The sequence below is a fragment of the Geospiza fortis genome, unplaced genomic scaffold, assembly GCF_000277835.1.
Source record: "Geospiza fortis unplaced genomic scaffold, GeoFor_1.0 scaffold55, whole genome shotgun sequence".
Lineage (NCBI taxonomy): Eukaryota > Metazoa > Chordata > Aves > Passeriformes > Thraupidae > Geospiza > Geospiza fortis.
In genome coordinates, this window is record NW_005054308.1 from 1,099,028 (window position 1) to 1,115,255 (window position 16,228).

The 16,228-nt window shown below is 37.1% G+C and overlaps 1 protein-coding gene across 3 annotated transcripts in view; it reads left to right on the forward strand.

The window, feature by feature from the left end:
• GABRB2 (gamma-aminobutyric acid type A receptor beta2 subunit) overlaps window positions 1-16,228 on the forward strand; it is a 140,318-nt gene that overhangs the window by 4,058 nt on the left and 120,032 nt on the right. The gene's annotated exons all lie outside the window — the stretch shown is intronic.

Sequence of the window (16,228 nt, forward strand, 5' to 3'; positions counted from 1 at the left end):
CGCCCTCAGCGCCTTCCAGCGAGCAACGGCGCCCCCTGCCGGCCGCGCGCGCGCACCGCAGCCTTGCCCCGCGCAGCCGCCGCGCCTGGAGCTCAGCCCCGGCCCGGTGCCCTCCTTGCGTGCCTGGCTGAAAACAAAATAACAATCAGTGATTGCCGGGGCTATGAGCCGTGCACTTGCGATTAAAAACAAAAAAATAGGGTTTTGCTTCTGTACCTGTTCAAAATTTACCTGTTTTTTTTTCCCTAGCCTGATATTTTCTTTGGATGGTGATGAAAGAGTCGATGATTTTAGGAGTTTAATTTTTCCAAGATGTTTGTCTCTCTTATTTAGAACTGACTGTCCTCAAATATGGAATTTGTTCAGAACGTAGTAATTTGACGTGGTTTTTCCTGTGTTTCACTTACATCCCCTGGGAGACTAATGATGTGTGGAGATAATTGGACAAGTCTGATTCATACTTTAGAAAAAACTGGTTTTGACTTAGATGAAACTTTACTAACATTCATTTTTATTATTTGGAATGTTTGGGGTCAAGTTTTGAACTTTTTATCTTAATTTGCATGTCAATTGGTGGAATTTTGCCCAACACCCATAGGGGCATATAAAGAACAACAGAAGACACTAAAACGTAGTAGCACATGATTCGAATGTGATGCAAAATAAATGCGATTTTGTCAGGTATTTTTGAATGCAAGTTTGTTGTTTGAAGCAAACTTTCCATTATTCTTGAAGAGGTTCCAAGTAAACATCTTTCTAAATACAGGTGTGATTTTAGGACTATTGCTGTAGCTGTAACCATGCTTTTAAAAATAACACTTGGGAAGTTATCAGTTGTTTTAATAACATTGTACTACTAAAATATTTAGTTCCTCAGTGTCATGCTTGGGTTCTCAGACATGTTACACTGGATGAATTGGCAAACATTTGTTCTCAAACTGAATGACTTGTGTGATGTACAGGAGTTCTTTCATAATGTAAAATAAAGCCCTTGGCCTAATTTGAGGGTAACATTACAGGTGATCTTACTGTGAGACAGGGAGGTGTTGGTGACTGAGTGCTTGATGCTGATCTTTTTCAAGACACCAGGAAACCTGAATAATTTCACCTTCTGAGCATTACTACATTACTTCTGGGAAATTTCTAAGTGGCTGAAAGTGGCTCCCAAAACTTTGTATCACTAAACTTCTTGTCTAGTGTTCTACCTCCAGGAGCTTTAAGTGCCGAGGAAGAAAAGTACATTGTATTTTAAGCCACTTGTTTTTCATTACGAGAACTATGGGTAGAAGAAAAGGGTTATTTCTTAGAGTTATTTCTCAGCCAGCCCTGAGCAGTGAGGGAAGGATGAGGGTTCCTTGCTGGGGCTGCAACCTACCAGGTCAATGTTATATCCTCCCATCCCTTCAGAACTGGAAAGTTCATGTGAAAAAAATGTTAAAAATCTTCTGATTCTTTTTCTTTGTTTCTTTAAATGGTTTCTAGACATTTGGTCTCCAATTAAAGGTGATAGCATATCAGAATACTGCGATCTGGTCCTTACAGCCTAACTATATAAGGCAGTATTATTTTTAGTATTCTGTAGTCAGTTTATTGTGTTTCTATAATGAAATGTTTGACCTTTCTGAAAAAAAGTCTTTTCAGACTATCTGCAGAACTCAGAGGAGGAACTGTATCTACAGTTTTGTCCTGCTAATTTGCCTAAAGCATTTAAGCTCTGGGTTTATTTTACTCCAAGAAGCCACCTATTTCTTAAACCCAGGGATTCATGTTACATAATTTTTTTTTCACTTACAGTTTCAAAAGAGATACCCAGCCAAGATTATAATCTGCTTAATTGCAAAATGTAGCACTTGATTTTACAATGATCTGTATAACATAGCAAGTCCCAATATACCCTGAATATAACCTGAAATGAATGAGGACAGAGACATACAAGGAAACAAAATCCTTAGAATGCAAGGCCTTGGCTTTTTTGCTTGCACATTCACCAGAATTTGGAGTAGAAACCAGGAGGAATACCATGGAATGCCAGCTGATGCAAAGCCTTCTGAGATAACAAGAGACACAGAAAGAACCTTTTGGGATTGATGGACCTGTTTTTTTCCAAAGCATGGCCTTGTTGTAGCTTTGTTTGTAGTCATGGCAAACACCACTGACTTTAGATAAAGGCAGATCATTGCCTGGACTCGTGTACTGACTGTTGGGATCAAACTTATGCCTGGGGAGAAAGGCTAAATAATCATAGTTCTTCAGCTTGAGATAGCCTCTATTAATTTTAATGTTTATTTATTTTAAAATTACATTTCTTTCTCAGTCTTGATATATTGCAACTACCATGGAAACTTGTACTACCCTGCAGTGAGAATGTTCATGTCACTCCAGTGTCATGGAGTAAATCATGAAGTTTTCACTTTTTTGATCAGGATAATTTAGACTTTCTTCGATAGAAAGTACAAGTATGTTCAGGATGTTCAAGAATATCATTGTTGACTTTGAATTCTCAAAGAGTGATGAGCACTTGCTCATAAAGAACTCAGAGTGTATTAGGCTTTACAGGTGCCTTATAATTATTTCTTTTATGGAACAGAGCTGAAACTGTAAGCTGTTTACCTTGGGCAGTCAGAAACTTGAACTAGCATTTGTCTGAGTTTGCAGAAATGGTTTCAAAGTACTGGTACTTGTGAAAACAATTTGTTCCAGCTCTGAGGAACACACTGAATACACATGAGAAAAGTGGGAACTTCAAGTGTTTGTGGTTATCAACAAATATCATGACTATTTGGATTAATTTCTTTGTATTCTGAAAAGAAAAAATCTGCAGCAGGTATTTTTTGTGATGCAGGAATGATTATGGCTAATTCCACACACTGTCAAGTCCTGTAATATTGTTGAGTGTAGTCTTTATTGTGGTTATACTATAGATTTTCTTAGGGATTCTCTTATCCAGGTAACAATGGAGAACAAAGATGGAGATCTGTGAAGGCTACTTACAGAGTTTTCCTGGGCTAATGAATTTGATGTTATGTAAGATTAGCTACGGTGCAGTGAGTCTAATGCAATATTCACATTTCCACTTTTTCCTCTCAGTTAATTTTTGGAATAGACCCCTTGAAAATGTAGCAATGAAGACTATTCTCCATTCTAATTTTCTCCCTTTTTCTCCCAACTATTCCCTTATAAACTCCTTGAAAAATTGTTACAGGTTCATTAAGAAGTACAGAAATAAATTTTCTTCCCTAGACACCCCTGAAGATTCTGTGTAACATGTTCTGCATTTGATCTATCTAGATAAGACATGAGGATTTCTATGGATAATGTTGGTCATGTGTTAGTTTTCAATGTCTTGGCTTATTCCCTATTAAATAGGTCAACATTTCCTTCCTTTTTTTCCCCCCTTGGTCTGTGGCTATTCTGGGATTCTAGTACAGAATGTCTTGAAAAGAGTGAGAAATATTCTGTTAGCTACAGATTTTACTCAGAAATATATGCTTGCTGAGGTATTGGGTTGTCTATGTGTCCTGGGGTGGCTGTATGGTCCAGTATCATTATTGTCTCTTTTTTTTGTCTAGATGTAAGTATAATTAAATAGAACTATTCACACCGTGGGTCATTGGGGTCTGCAGAGAGGAACCTGAAGTGTTTATTTAATTCCCAGTGTCTGCTTGCCTAGTGTGCAGGTTTTGGCACATGGAGTCAGTGCTGTGTGTGGAGTTAGAGATGATATATTGGTTTGTCTTAGTGGGGCCATTACCGTTGATTGAGAGCATAATCCTTCCATCAAGTGGGAGGTGCAGAAACAAAGGAGCTGTTACCATCTATCAGGGAAAGGTTTATTTCTTAGTGTGTGCCAAGTTTTACATAGCAGAGCCTAATAGCTTCAAAGCTCTAAAAAAAAGCTTTTTATTTTTTTAATATTATACTTCACTTCTGTATTTGAGTTATGCCAAAGTTGCACAAAACAGTAATTCTTATGGATCAGAATATTCTCAGAAGCATGCAGGCATAGCTGTAATTTGCTGGTAGACCTCAGATTTTGAGTTGCTCTTGATAATGGAAGCCCACTTCTGGTTTACTTAAAATCTCCCCTTTTTCTTGAGGTATTTTCAGTAGGGGACATTAACAAAGCTCAGGGTTTAGATTATTAAATAGGTTTAGATAATGAAAACAACAGGACCTGTGTTGCTGCCTCTCAAGTAGCAGCAATTATCTTTATGTGTGTAAAGGGAATAGATGGCTTGTGATATAAACACAAATGGGGATTAAGTGATAAGAAAATAGGGTGGAGCTGTTCCAAACCCCAAAACTTCATGGAAAAGTCCTAAAAGAGAAAAATGAAGAGAGGAAAAATTGTCCTATATACACTGGTGTAGAAAGAGATGAGGAAAATGGTCATGAAAATGGTTTCTGTCAGCAATATCTTTTTTAATCCTTCCTAGTTGTTTATGTTGCTGCACATACTCTATAGAGAGAAAGAGGAGAGAACAGGGCTGAAAATGCATTGAAAATGAAATATTGGAATATTGAGAAGGTGCTGCCTTGCTAAATACTTCTGCTGCCAGAGACAGTGGGTTTTATTAGTTTCTCTGTGTCATAAATGCATGTGTTTCTTCACATAAAATTGCATTTCTCAGCAGACAGTTTGAATTTGGCTCTTGTCAAATTATTGTGCTTATGCATTACTGACTCATACTGAAATGTGTCTGCAGAGACTTCTGTGAATGCAGAGCAGGTGATGTACATCTTAGAAGTGAGAACTTCTTTTTACTGAAAACCTTGTTTCCCCTTTTCCTTCAGTTACTGTCTGGAATAACATTGCAGGACATTTTTGAACTGAACTAAATTACATTAGTATGGATTTCCATTTTTTTGTTAGTACATATCTCTAATTCAGGCACTTTCTTAATTTAAAGCTATGTGAAAATAAATAAGAGCTCCTATGTCCAAATAAAATATTTATTCTTGAGGACCAAAATGAGTCTTCCTCTTGATAGTCCACATGTGGTTTGAAGTTTTCATGCTTTTCATGCTGGTTTTGCTAGAATATGGGTAGCCAGAGCATGAAAAGATTCATCCAGAACATATATGGAAGAATAGAGCAAATTTGTAGCTACTTTTACAAGATAGTTCACAAGTAATAAATTATTATGTACATTTTTATATATTATGTGTATCTATGTTCTACATCTCTGGAAGGGTGATGTAATTCTCATTTTACTTTAAGGTCAATATAAATGGTTTGTTAATTGGATTGCACTTTCAGGGTGCTACAGTGTTGCAAGACTTTAATCAGTAGAAAAATCTTGTTTGGTTGGTGGTGGTGATTTTTCAAAGTGATCACTTCCTTCTGCAGACCAGGGGGTGGTTGTTAGAAATTTAAAGAGATTGCCTTGGAGGTGATTTGTACTACTGCATTAATAATTATTGTCTTCTGGGGCGTTTTGTTTGTTTTTTCCTTTAAGAAAGCCTTGATCTATAAACATTGAAGTGTTTTGGCTCTTGCCACAGAAGTAAAGATAAATTTATATTTAATGTATTTTATGGGCAGTGTCTTGGTGTTAATGCATGGGAATGAACATGAAGTGCACTTGTTAGCTCCTGCTATAGGCTGCTTTATTTCATAACTCCTCTATTGAAAATCACATAAAATCTTTATAGATGAGCTGTGTAGTAGAATAAAAGATTTTTATGTTGTACTCTACAAACCTGTTACAAGTTTAAGCTGTTCCAATGGTTGTATTTGTGCTCCTTAGTGACTCCAAAGTCTGTCAGTGCATCATGACTAAATCCTTATTATTCCTCCCTCCCTTTTTTATCCTCATACATCAGGCAACCCTCTGCAAGGTTTATAATAGAACCTTTAGGATTCAATCATGTTGAAGAACAGTCTTGTATAGTAATTTTTTTTCCCAGAAGTAATCCAGATTCCTAGTAGACTTCCAGTGGTTAATGCTGTAGTTCTCAGATAGTGCTTGTAAGAATTAAGTAAGCAAGGTTCAGTCCCCTCATTTCAAAGGATGGTGCTCATCCACAAGGTCATTTTTGTAAGTCCCCTTTTAAGACATGGAAGATGGCATCTTACTTGTCTTTAGAGATGATAACTTCAGAAATAGTCAGAAATCTGGAGTTATTAAAACTGAAAACTTTGCTACTATGAGAGAATGCAATCTGTCTGTACCTGTGTATAGTTACGTATTAATTGTAGCCATTAACAAATGTTGTCAATTGTGGGTTTGCAAAAAGAAAACCAGGACAGAATCATCCTTTGTGCTCTACTGTAATTACCTTAACTGTGCTTCTACAGGGATTCCCACCCTGCTCCCATTTCTTGACAGAGATGCTGTGTACAGTGGATGGATAACAGCCAGGACAGCACAAGCCCTGGAGGAATAGTGACATAGGGGCATATTTACAGTTTCAGTCTTGCCTGACTGAAGGCCAGAGGAGTAGCAGTGCTCTCACTTCACAGCTTTTCCCTACAAAAATCTTTGCATGCAAATTTTCTGGCTAAGTATTTTCAAATTAGTTGAACAATGCAAAGATCCTCCCAAGACTTGGAATCACACAAACTGCATGTGACATTTTTGTATGAGTTTTTCAAATAAGGGTGTAATTAATTCCCAACAAAAGCTAGAAGTTCTGTTCTAAATAAGAAAGCATTTCATATTCAGGAAATTGACATATATGCAACTGAATACAGAATATGCAGATCATATTCAATGTAGTTTATCACAGGTCAGATAAAACATTGAGAGTGTGACCTCTTCCCCTGTCCCCAGACTTAAAAGAACAGGGGGACTGTGCTATTTCTGTCCGTCTTGAGCTTCTTTTTGCATATCTCCATCAAAGTTAAGGCCTATTGATTTTTATTCTGTGAATACTGACAGAGGGATTTACTTGTTAGTTTTCAAGTAATAATTTAACTGTGTGGGGATACAAGCAACCCTTCTCAGAGATGCATTTTGCAGCTCAAGGGTGTGCTGTTATAGTAAATGTGTCACTTCTGAGTCTTTCCACTGATTTTTCCTGTATACAAACCACTGATTCTTTGTGATTGTGCTGAAAGACAAACTCAACTTTATAAATTTTGAACAAGTGGAAAAAAATTACAGAAAGCTTGGCCTTGGACAGGAGCAGTATATTAAATTACCTTAATGAAAGCCTTACTCAAAATACACAGCTATTTGAAGTGAAAGTCCTTGTTCCAGTGTCTGCTCTCTGGACTGTTTCTTCTTTCATGAACAGGCATTTCTATTAACCAAACAACTCTGCAACAAAGGATTAAACCCCAGAATCTTCCTTCACAATTGGCTGTCCTTATTACTGCTTGTGACTGTCTCTTTCCATGGCCGTGTTTTGCATCCCTTGCTGCAGAGCAGCCTGGCTGTAGGAACCTCTGCTCCAGATGGATTGTTGGCCCATGGTGCTTGGGAGTGGGAGAGTTCAGGTGTCAGGGGACCAGAAAAACAGCCCTTGCATGTCATGAATTTACCCATGAAAGGCTGACAACACATCCTTTGCCTTCTCTGTCACCGGAAATGGCTTTGAACCAGAGTAGCCATGACTTTCTGTTACATTAGACATTACCTAAGCACAATGCTTTTGTCTATATTTGCATGAGATTTAAATATTATAACCTGTCTGAACGGGCTTCAGTAGGAGCAACATGCCTGCTCACCTGGAGCAGCTCCTTCCTGAGTAGATGTGCAGTGCAGATCTTTGTGAACTGGGAAAGATAAATCATCAAAATGGCAGAAACTTTTGAATGTAATATGTTGTAATAGGACACAAAATGAATGACATGCATGCTGAAACTTTTAAGGTAAAAAGAAGAAAGTTTATTTGTTGAATTCTGTGGGGGGATAGAATGTAGGAAAATAAAAGATACTGCAGAGGCCCTTTGCAAAAGATAGTAAACACAACATTAGTTTATGAAAAGTCTTAGGTTGATGTTCTAGACTGTGAAAAGCAAAACTAAATCAGAACTTATGTTCTTACTGTGACGTGTTGCCTGAACATTTGTATAACTGTTAGTTCTAAGTGAGATATGTGAATATCTTATAATATCAGTTTATTTGAACATATCTTCTAGAGATGCTGCAACTTGGTAATTAAAATAAAAGGGTGAATTGTGCAGGGATAGAACGTAAGAAAAGAAAAGGTAGTGCAGAAGGCAATCTCACCCCTGAGGAGTTGGAGCTGCACTAATTATCAAAGATTAGGAACAGGCCTGCCCTTAACAGGCCACAGCTGTGTCCAATAAGGATGAGGGCTACAAAAGAGTGGGTTAGCTGGGCGAGGATGGAGCTGGAGTTTGTTGGCTGTGCTGTGAGGAGCTGTCCATGAGAAATCACAGAGAAGGTATGGGACTTTTGCAATAAGATGACGACAGACCTTGATATATATAGAATTCTAAAAGTGACTCTGGATTGGAGGATGAGATTGCTACTTATTTAAAAACGTTTGTCAAACTATTAGTTTATCAAATTTCTCCTCCTCCAGAAAGGAATGCAAAAACAATCGTAATTTACATAAAAGTGCATGAGAAACTCCATTATAAAAATGCAAACATCAGAAGAACTTAGAAGAGCAGGGCGACAGTAATATTTTTCAGAGATTAGTCACCACAATTTTCTTGAGCAGTTGGTTTGGGCAAAAGGCCCTAATGTGCAAAATGCTGTAAGTGTTTTTTATTTTTAGATACAACTCTTGGAGAGAAGTTGTTATTAGGTGTAGAGTTAAGTAAAAGTCATGCTAAGCCCAACTGAGATGAGAAGGTCTTCCTGAAATGCGTGTGGATACTCATATATATGGGATGCCTCAGAATGGCAACTTGTGATTTAGATTTCAGAAGTCTTTCTCGTTCTACTTCTTGCATTACATACAGCTGTGAAGTAGCCAGAAGTTCCTATTGCTTTCAAGAAACTGAAGGCATCTATTTCTCAGTGAGAACCAGCTATTAAAATGTAGTAATTAAGGACTGGAGAAGATACCAAAGCCTTTTTGAAAACCATTCACTGCCATGGATGCAGAAGCCTTTGGAGAATCTGATCCAAATTTCTACTGTAAATTGATTTAATTTTTTTTTCCCCATGGAACTTTGAATTGTTTTTAATAATTGGAAGAGATTTTTTTTTCTTCTTGACTGAATAAAATTAGTGTTCAGACTTTTAAAATTTTCTGTATAGACCTTTAAAAATGAATATTGTTAAAAAAAGGAGGCACATTATTGCAACCACAGTGAAAGCAGTGAAACAGTGTTAATTCCTTTTAGTGAGTAAGGGTGAATGTGTTGTCATTTGCATAACAGTTATCACCCAATAGTCCAGAAATTGTTATGGTCCACTGTGTAATCCTTATTTATTTCTTTTATCAGTGTATTTTTGAATTAATAGCCCTGCAGTTCCAAAGAACTTGTAGAGCATTGGGGGATTTTTTTCCTCTCCAAAGGACTGGTGACCCAGTAGACTCTGCTGGCTCTCTCAGGTGTGTCAGAATAAGAGTGTTAATCCATGTTTGACAAAATGTGCACCAAAGGAGGCATAAAATTAAAGTGGAAAAAAGTAGTTTGAAGGTTCCGTAGATTGAATTCATAAATTAAGTAATTTAGGAGTGTAACTGTTTCATTATTCCTTATTAGGAAATGATTTATTATTTTAGGTAATATACAGGGAAGAAGGAAATACGAACAAATATGCATTTCTTTTACACACGAAAGGCAGCATTTTTCTACTAATTCCATAATTTAATCATGTAGGTCCAGAAATGACCAAAGAAGCATTTTAATCAGCCTGAAGTCTTCCTTAAACTTATGTGACTGTTGAATCTGTTTTACTGTCCAATTGCTTTTTTTCACTGACATTTTGTGTTGTAAGATACTTGTAGGAAGTCCATTCAGAATTAACAATGCTACAATTTGTGTCTTGTAGCAAATGCTGCCTTAGGTTGCTCAAAATAAAATGCTCAACAACCACATTAAATAGGAAAATGAGGTAAAATTACTATATTTTCTTAATTTTGTAGGAAGCATTTTCAAAGGTGTGGGAACATTTCCTGAATAATGCATAGCTGAGACCTTTCATATTGAGTTTCAGCTAAAAATTTATTATTATAGCTGACATATAAATCCTCAAAAAATAGAGTTGTAATGGAAATTCCAGGGGACCCTTAACTATAATCATTCCTCTTAGTGTAAATGCCTGGAAATAAATACAGTTTTTCATTAATCTACTATTATGTGACACAAGTGACCAGTTACAGAGAAATCTATAATAATTCTAGTTAGCCTGCTGCATTCAGATCTGCTGTTAAAAGTACCCACCTCTGTGCATAGGCTCTGCAGAATGCTTTTGTGAGCTCAGGTCCCGCGTGAGCCTTGTTTTGAAGTCTTAAAATGTGTAAATGTGATGCTGATTTTTCCACAGAGGCTATTTCTGCATGGGTTTCACAGATTTGTGGGCATTTGAGTGACTTGAAATGCAATACAAGATGATTCTTATAATGCCTCAGCCACTAAGTGTAAATGGGTCTGGGTAATAGTCTCCAAAAATGTTAAAATGTTGCTATGCAATAGGTGCTCTTCTGAAGTGAGTAGATGTTACTGGGGGTTTTAATTGGCTGGAAAGTCATAAAACCTTGCTGGCAGTTTTGATTTAAGGATATTTAAAATCCAGTTAATCCAGTCATAGGAAGAGTACACTTTTTTTTACTCTTGGTCTTCAGTTTGTGCTATAACCAAATGCATTTCTGAGGCAGCATTAGGAGGTTCATGTGGTTCCTACCAGAGCCAAACTTCGTCTCATGTTAAATGGGAGACATCACTTGACATCAAAATCTTTCTGGCATCGTTTTTTTTTGCTTTCAGTTAAATGAATAAAAACGAACTTTTAAAAATCATAAATTGTAGCCGCATTTCTCTTCACAGAGAAAAGCAAGGCACAACTTCCCAAGGATACTCTGGGATTCATGTTCTCTGAACCTCAGAGTAAGAGAACACAATTCTGATCTCATTTGCTGCTCCTTGGGTTCACAAGTGGAATGCATTGTGGAAGATTGTTCACCTGAAGGGAATTGGTGATTGGGTTCTGGTGTGAGCGCGGTGATTCACTGACCAATTGGATCCAGGTGTGTGTGTGTGTTGGGACTGTGGGCTGACAGTCATGAGGGCAGTTGGGTGGAGTAGAGTGCTTGGCAGGTTCAGTTTAGATGTAATGTAATATAATATAGTATGATAAAGTAATTAATTAGCCTTCTGATATCAATGGAGTCAGATGCATCATTTCTCCCCCTCACAGGGGTCACCTTGTCTACTATACAGAATCATTTTGGGTAAGCTAGATGGTAGTGCAAAGTCTAAAGTGTTGAATTAGATTTTGATTAATTTTTTAATTGTGTTGATTTTTTTTTGTTAATGCCAAGGTGGATGAACTTTTGATATAGCATATGAGAGTTTAGGATAGATACCTATGTCCCAATAATATGCTGGCTGGATAACAGTTTTATTTATTGATGAAGGCAGCAATTATTTAGTAAAGATTGAGAATATGAGATTTCAATCAAAATTGCTGCTTTTGGATATATAAAGGGCTTGTTTTAATCATTTTCTCAGTTGTTTTATTGAGGAAATATTTTATGTAACTTAAATTACCTCTTGAGTCAAACTTTTTGAAAACAAAGGACATGTTTTCTTGTTGGGTAACTCATATAAGCTGAAATGCAGTCATGGAGTTCTTTGTATTGCACTTTAGCTGGAGAGCAAACCTTTCCTGGTCATAGCTGATCTGTTCCTCTACTGCTTGGTCTTGTTCTTCCTGTTTGTTGTTCGTTCATTTCTGCCAGTTTGTGCCTGTGTCTGCCTCTTCCCTTTGCGCGTGAGTGTAAGAGATCCCAGGGACCGCATACCTGGGTCTCTTATTTCATTCTGGCTGATGCACTAAAATGATGCTCTGAGCATCAGTGTGAGCATGTTTACAAGCAAACCCAGTGCAGTTATAGTGTGTCAGTGTCTGACCACCAGCCTTGGTCTACCTGGCACTGCCCTTAGCTCCTGGCTCTGGCTGCAGCAGTAATGACAACCCAAGCCAGGAGTTCCGAGTGTTCTGCCCTCACATCCTGGTTTGGTGAGGACACAGACCCAGGGGACAGAAGCATGTGCTTGGGGTTAGGCTTGGAAGAGTTTTGCTGAGCTGTGTGCTTTGGATCATCCTGACCACAGAGTGGAGGTGGATGTGGGGGGAGTTTTCTGTTGTCACCAATGGCAAAGTCACAAACAGGATTATGTCTGGAGTTGTATGTAGCAGACTAGACAACCATCAAGACAGAAAAATCTGTTTCCCAGCAAATATTCCAAGTGATAGAGAACCTCAGGAGAAAAAGATAAAATGTGATATATAGGCAAAGTTGTTTCTATGCAGAATATTTTTTCCAAATTTCCCTGGAGGGGATTTGCTGTTCTCTGAGCATCCAAGAAGTTCATTGTGCTTCTGATCAGCTTCCCACACATTCTCACCCACACTACTTTGCTGTGTCATCTTAATGTCATTTTTAAATACTAACAAAAGTATTTTGTTTATAATGCAGAAATAAAAATCTTGAGAGGGGAAAGAATGCCTTTTGCATGCTATTTTAGCAGATCAAAGCTGACTCATGAGTAGCAAATATGAAGTAATTAATGTATTTAAAATTCACAATTCCTGAGTTGCAAATTAAAGAAGTGTTTTGATTATAGTCATCAGATTCCATAGACTTTTTAAAATATGCTTAGTATTATTTTTAGAAAGTTTACCTTGCTGCAGAGTATTACATTTAGAATAGAGAGGAGTGTAGCAATTAGTAAAGCTAGGTATAACTGGTGTTTTAAATAATTGACTGTGCTGAATTAAACAGTGTCCAGGTACACTGGAGGCCAAGTGGAAATATGGAAAAACAGTCTTTCTCTGAGGAAAAAATGCAGTTATCATTTAATCTGGTTGGCATGGGAAGTTTTAATCTTTGTTATTTACTGCTTTTGTGATGGCCTGAACTTCCTATAAATACAGGAACATGTCACTGACACCATTGCAGGCAAGCACTCCTGCATGATTGTTTTTGCATCAAAACTAAAAATTTTCAAACTTAGTCAATTTGCACCACATAGAACCTTAGAACTGCAAGGTGGAACATTAGTTCTTGAGAAGTCAGTAAAACTTCAACCAGTTTCTTCTGGGGAAAAAAGGAGGAAGGTGTTGATTTGGGAGTGAGAGCTTTGTCTTGCTGGCCCAATGACACAAATGTCTTAAAGAACAGAAAAATAATCCAATTGCACACGGAATCACTGATAATATATGAATAGCAGTGGAAGAAAACTTATTTGTATAACTATAAGCAGTTCTTCTACTGATAATATGTGATAACTTTTACAAAAATTGAATTAAGCCTTAAATTAACTTCGGCTTTTAACTCTTCCTTGATAGTATTGTGGGCTTCCTCTTGTATCAATAAGAGTTTCCAAACTGTGGGTTATGAAAAGCTGCAGTTTCTTTTTATTTTGTAGTAGCAGCCACCAAGCTGTGGTAATGACCCCTTTGTAAAAAATGACAAAGAACTCTTGCTTGAAGGAGATTGAACTGCAATTTTTGTCTCAAGTGAGAACTAATAATCCAGCTCCCAAGCTATCTGAAAGATTGCCCAAAAGATTAATTTTTAAGTGTGTCTAAAAGCTTCTACAAAAAGCAAGAGAAACGTTGTGGGGTTGTCACTAAATGCAGTATTTAATGATAAACTTTTTTCTAAAGCTGTCCTGAGGAAAGTCTTTCTAGAACTGGTGGTAGTGTAGTGCAGGTTTGCAAACTTTCTACTCTGGAAACATCTCCTCCTTCTAGAGAGGCCCAATTTTATCTCACCTGGTTTTCTTTCTGTACAAAAAAACAAACAAACCAAACCAAAAAATACAGTAAAAAAAGCCCACACAAAACTAACATTTCAAAAACCTTAGAACATGGGTAAGCCTACAATTTACAGTGGTAAAATGGCTGGAGTTGTATATTTTTATGTGCAGTATTTTACTGGGCTGTGTTAGTTTGGTTTTTTTTCTGTCTCTGCTTGTGTACCTGTACTCCTGATATTAAGATAACTTGAGTCTTAGACAAATTGTCATAAAAAGCAATGGTGTGATAGAGAAATAAGGTTTTAATTCCTCCTGTCCAAAGACCTCAATGTAATTTTTCATCAGTTTGAGCATGTGTTAAACCTTGGAGCTCTCTCTTGAGTTAGACCAGTGTTACATGAATTTGTTGTTTCCCAGTTTCAAGTGCACCCCTTTCAAATCTCTTGTTCTAAATTACTGGTTGACCTTCTAAAGCTGGACAAGGTGAGGGAGGGCAGTGAGGTTTTGTTTACTTTCAATTTACCCTTACATCTACTTAAAGAAAGAATGGGAGAGAGAATGAAGCTATTTGATTACTTTAATTGTGAGTGGGCATTAGCAATTATGTCTCAGCTTTTATCAATATGATGCTAATCATTGCTTATCATTATCATATGATGAAAACTTAAAATCTTGGAAAAAAACCATGTGGGTTTCAGAAAGACCTCTCCATCCTTCTGAACTCAATCCTATTTCTCAGAATTAGCTTGTTTGCTTGACTTTTAGCAATGTGACTGTTACCCATCCAATAGTTTTAAGTTATGTGAGAGCTGATTTTTCTCTAATGGTGGAACTTCACTATCCTATGTGCCTGGGCTTCCAAAATGCTACTTGCATATTTTTATGTGCTATGGAACAGTGGTTCTGTTCCCTCTATCACCTCTGTGCACTCCTGACACAGGATTTTGCACAAATGGCTACATTATCAACAAGGCTTCAGCTTCACAGTTGCAAACCTTAAAACATGGTTTATTAGCGACCTTAGAAAATTTTCCCATCCTTCAGCCCCTTTTTCTTCTAAAATTATTGATTACTAATTCACGGCTGTAATTTACATAGATTATGAAGGTAATAATCATAATCATGAAGGTTAGAACAGTTGCCACATTGCTTCTATCTCAAACGAAGTCTTCAGCAGAAAAGAATTGCTGTGTTGGGCTATTTGCCCTCATGTTTTCTAAATATAACTCGACAGCAGTCTGGCTCCTGAAGCCATCTGCATTAATACATCTAGAGAAAATAAAATATCATATTAGTCACTTATTTTTTAAGTGAGCAAAACTTGGCAAAATTGAAAATCATTTTATAAGGAAATACCTTTTTAAGCAAAGACTGGATTATTAATGAGCTACAGCAAAGAGGTTTTGTAATACTGGTGATTGTGCCTCTCCTGTTTATAGCACCCAACTGTGGAAGTGCTTTCAAAATATTTTTTAAGACCTATTTTTGAGAGAGCTGTAATTATTCACCTTCCTCTGAGATTTTCACTTCCCCTTTTTTCAGCCTAAAGCACTGTCTCTTAGGAAAAGGGTAATGATTTCTCTGAAGGTGAACCACAGTAGCAGACAGGGGGAGGTTTTAAGTAAACAGGTGGAACTCAGCTAAGCCAATTGTTCCAGCATATCATCAGTATCATTTTTCCAAAGTCACTGTTTTTATAAAAATAGTTCTTTAAGTGGGCATAGGCAAAATAAAATAACCAGTATTTCTGTTTGGAATGATTAATCATAATCCAACTTTTCTCATTGCTCAGGCGTGCAAAGGTATTCATGTGAGGGCAGCCATTTAAAAGTTGCCTTCTTTTAGTTACTATCACTCAAATTTTGTAGGTTACTGTTCAGTATTCCTCTCTTCTACTGAGAAAGGTTATGCTGTCATTACATTGCAAACCAGAACTGTGGGCTGCAGTTCTCCCAGGAATTCATCTGCCTGACAGTGACACACAAAATCCTCAGGATTATCTCTTTGGCTGGTGCTCCATTGCTGTTGTTACTTTGCAGTTCTTTATTTCTGTGTGAATTTTTTTCTGCTTTTTGGGTCTATCTTACCTATAATCTTTCTTTTCGGAATTAAGGTGTGGCAGTAGCAGAAGGAGATTCATAGTTAAGAATTGGGAGGAAGTTTTAGTTTTCTTACTTTCAGTGGTTTTTTGTATGCAGTTTTTCTGTTTTGGTTCAGGGATTTTTTATTTGTTTGTTTGCTTGGGGTTTTTTTGCTTGTTACTTTGTGGTTTCTTATTTTGTTTTTTAATCCAAGTATTTTTCTGGAGGTACTTTTAGTGTTAGTAATCATGGGAAACCTTTCCTCATCTTGCTACAGTAGAGGAGG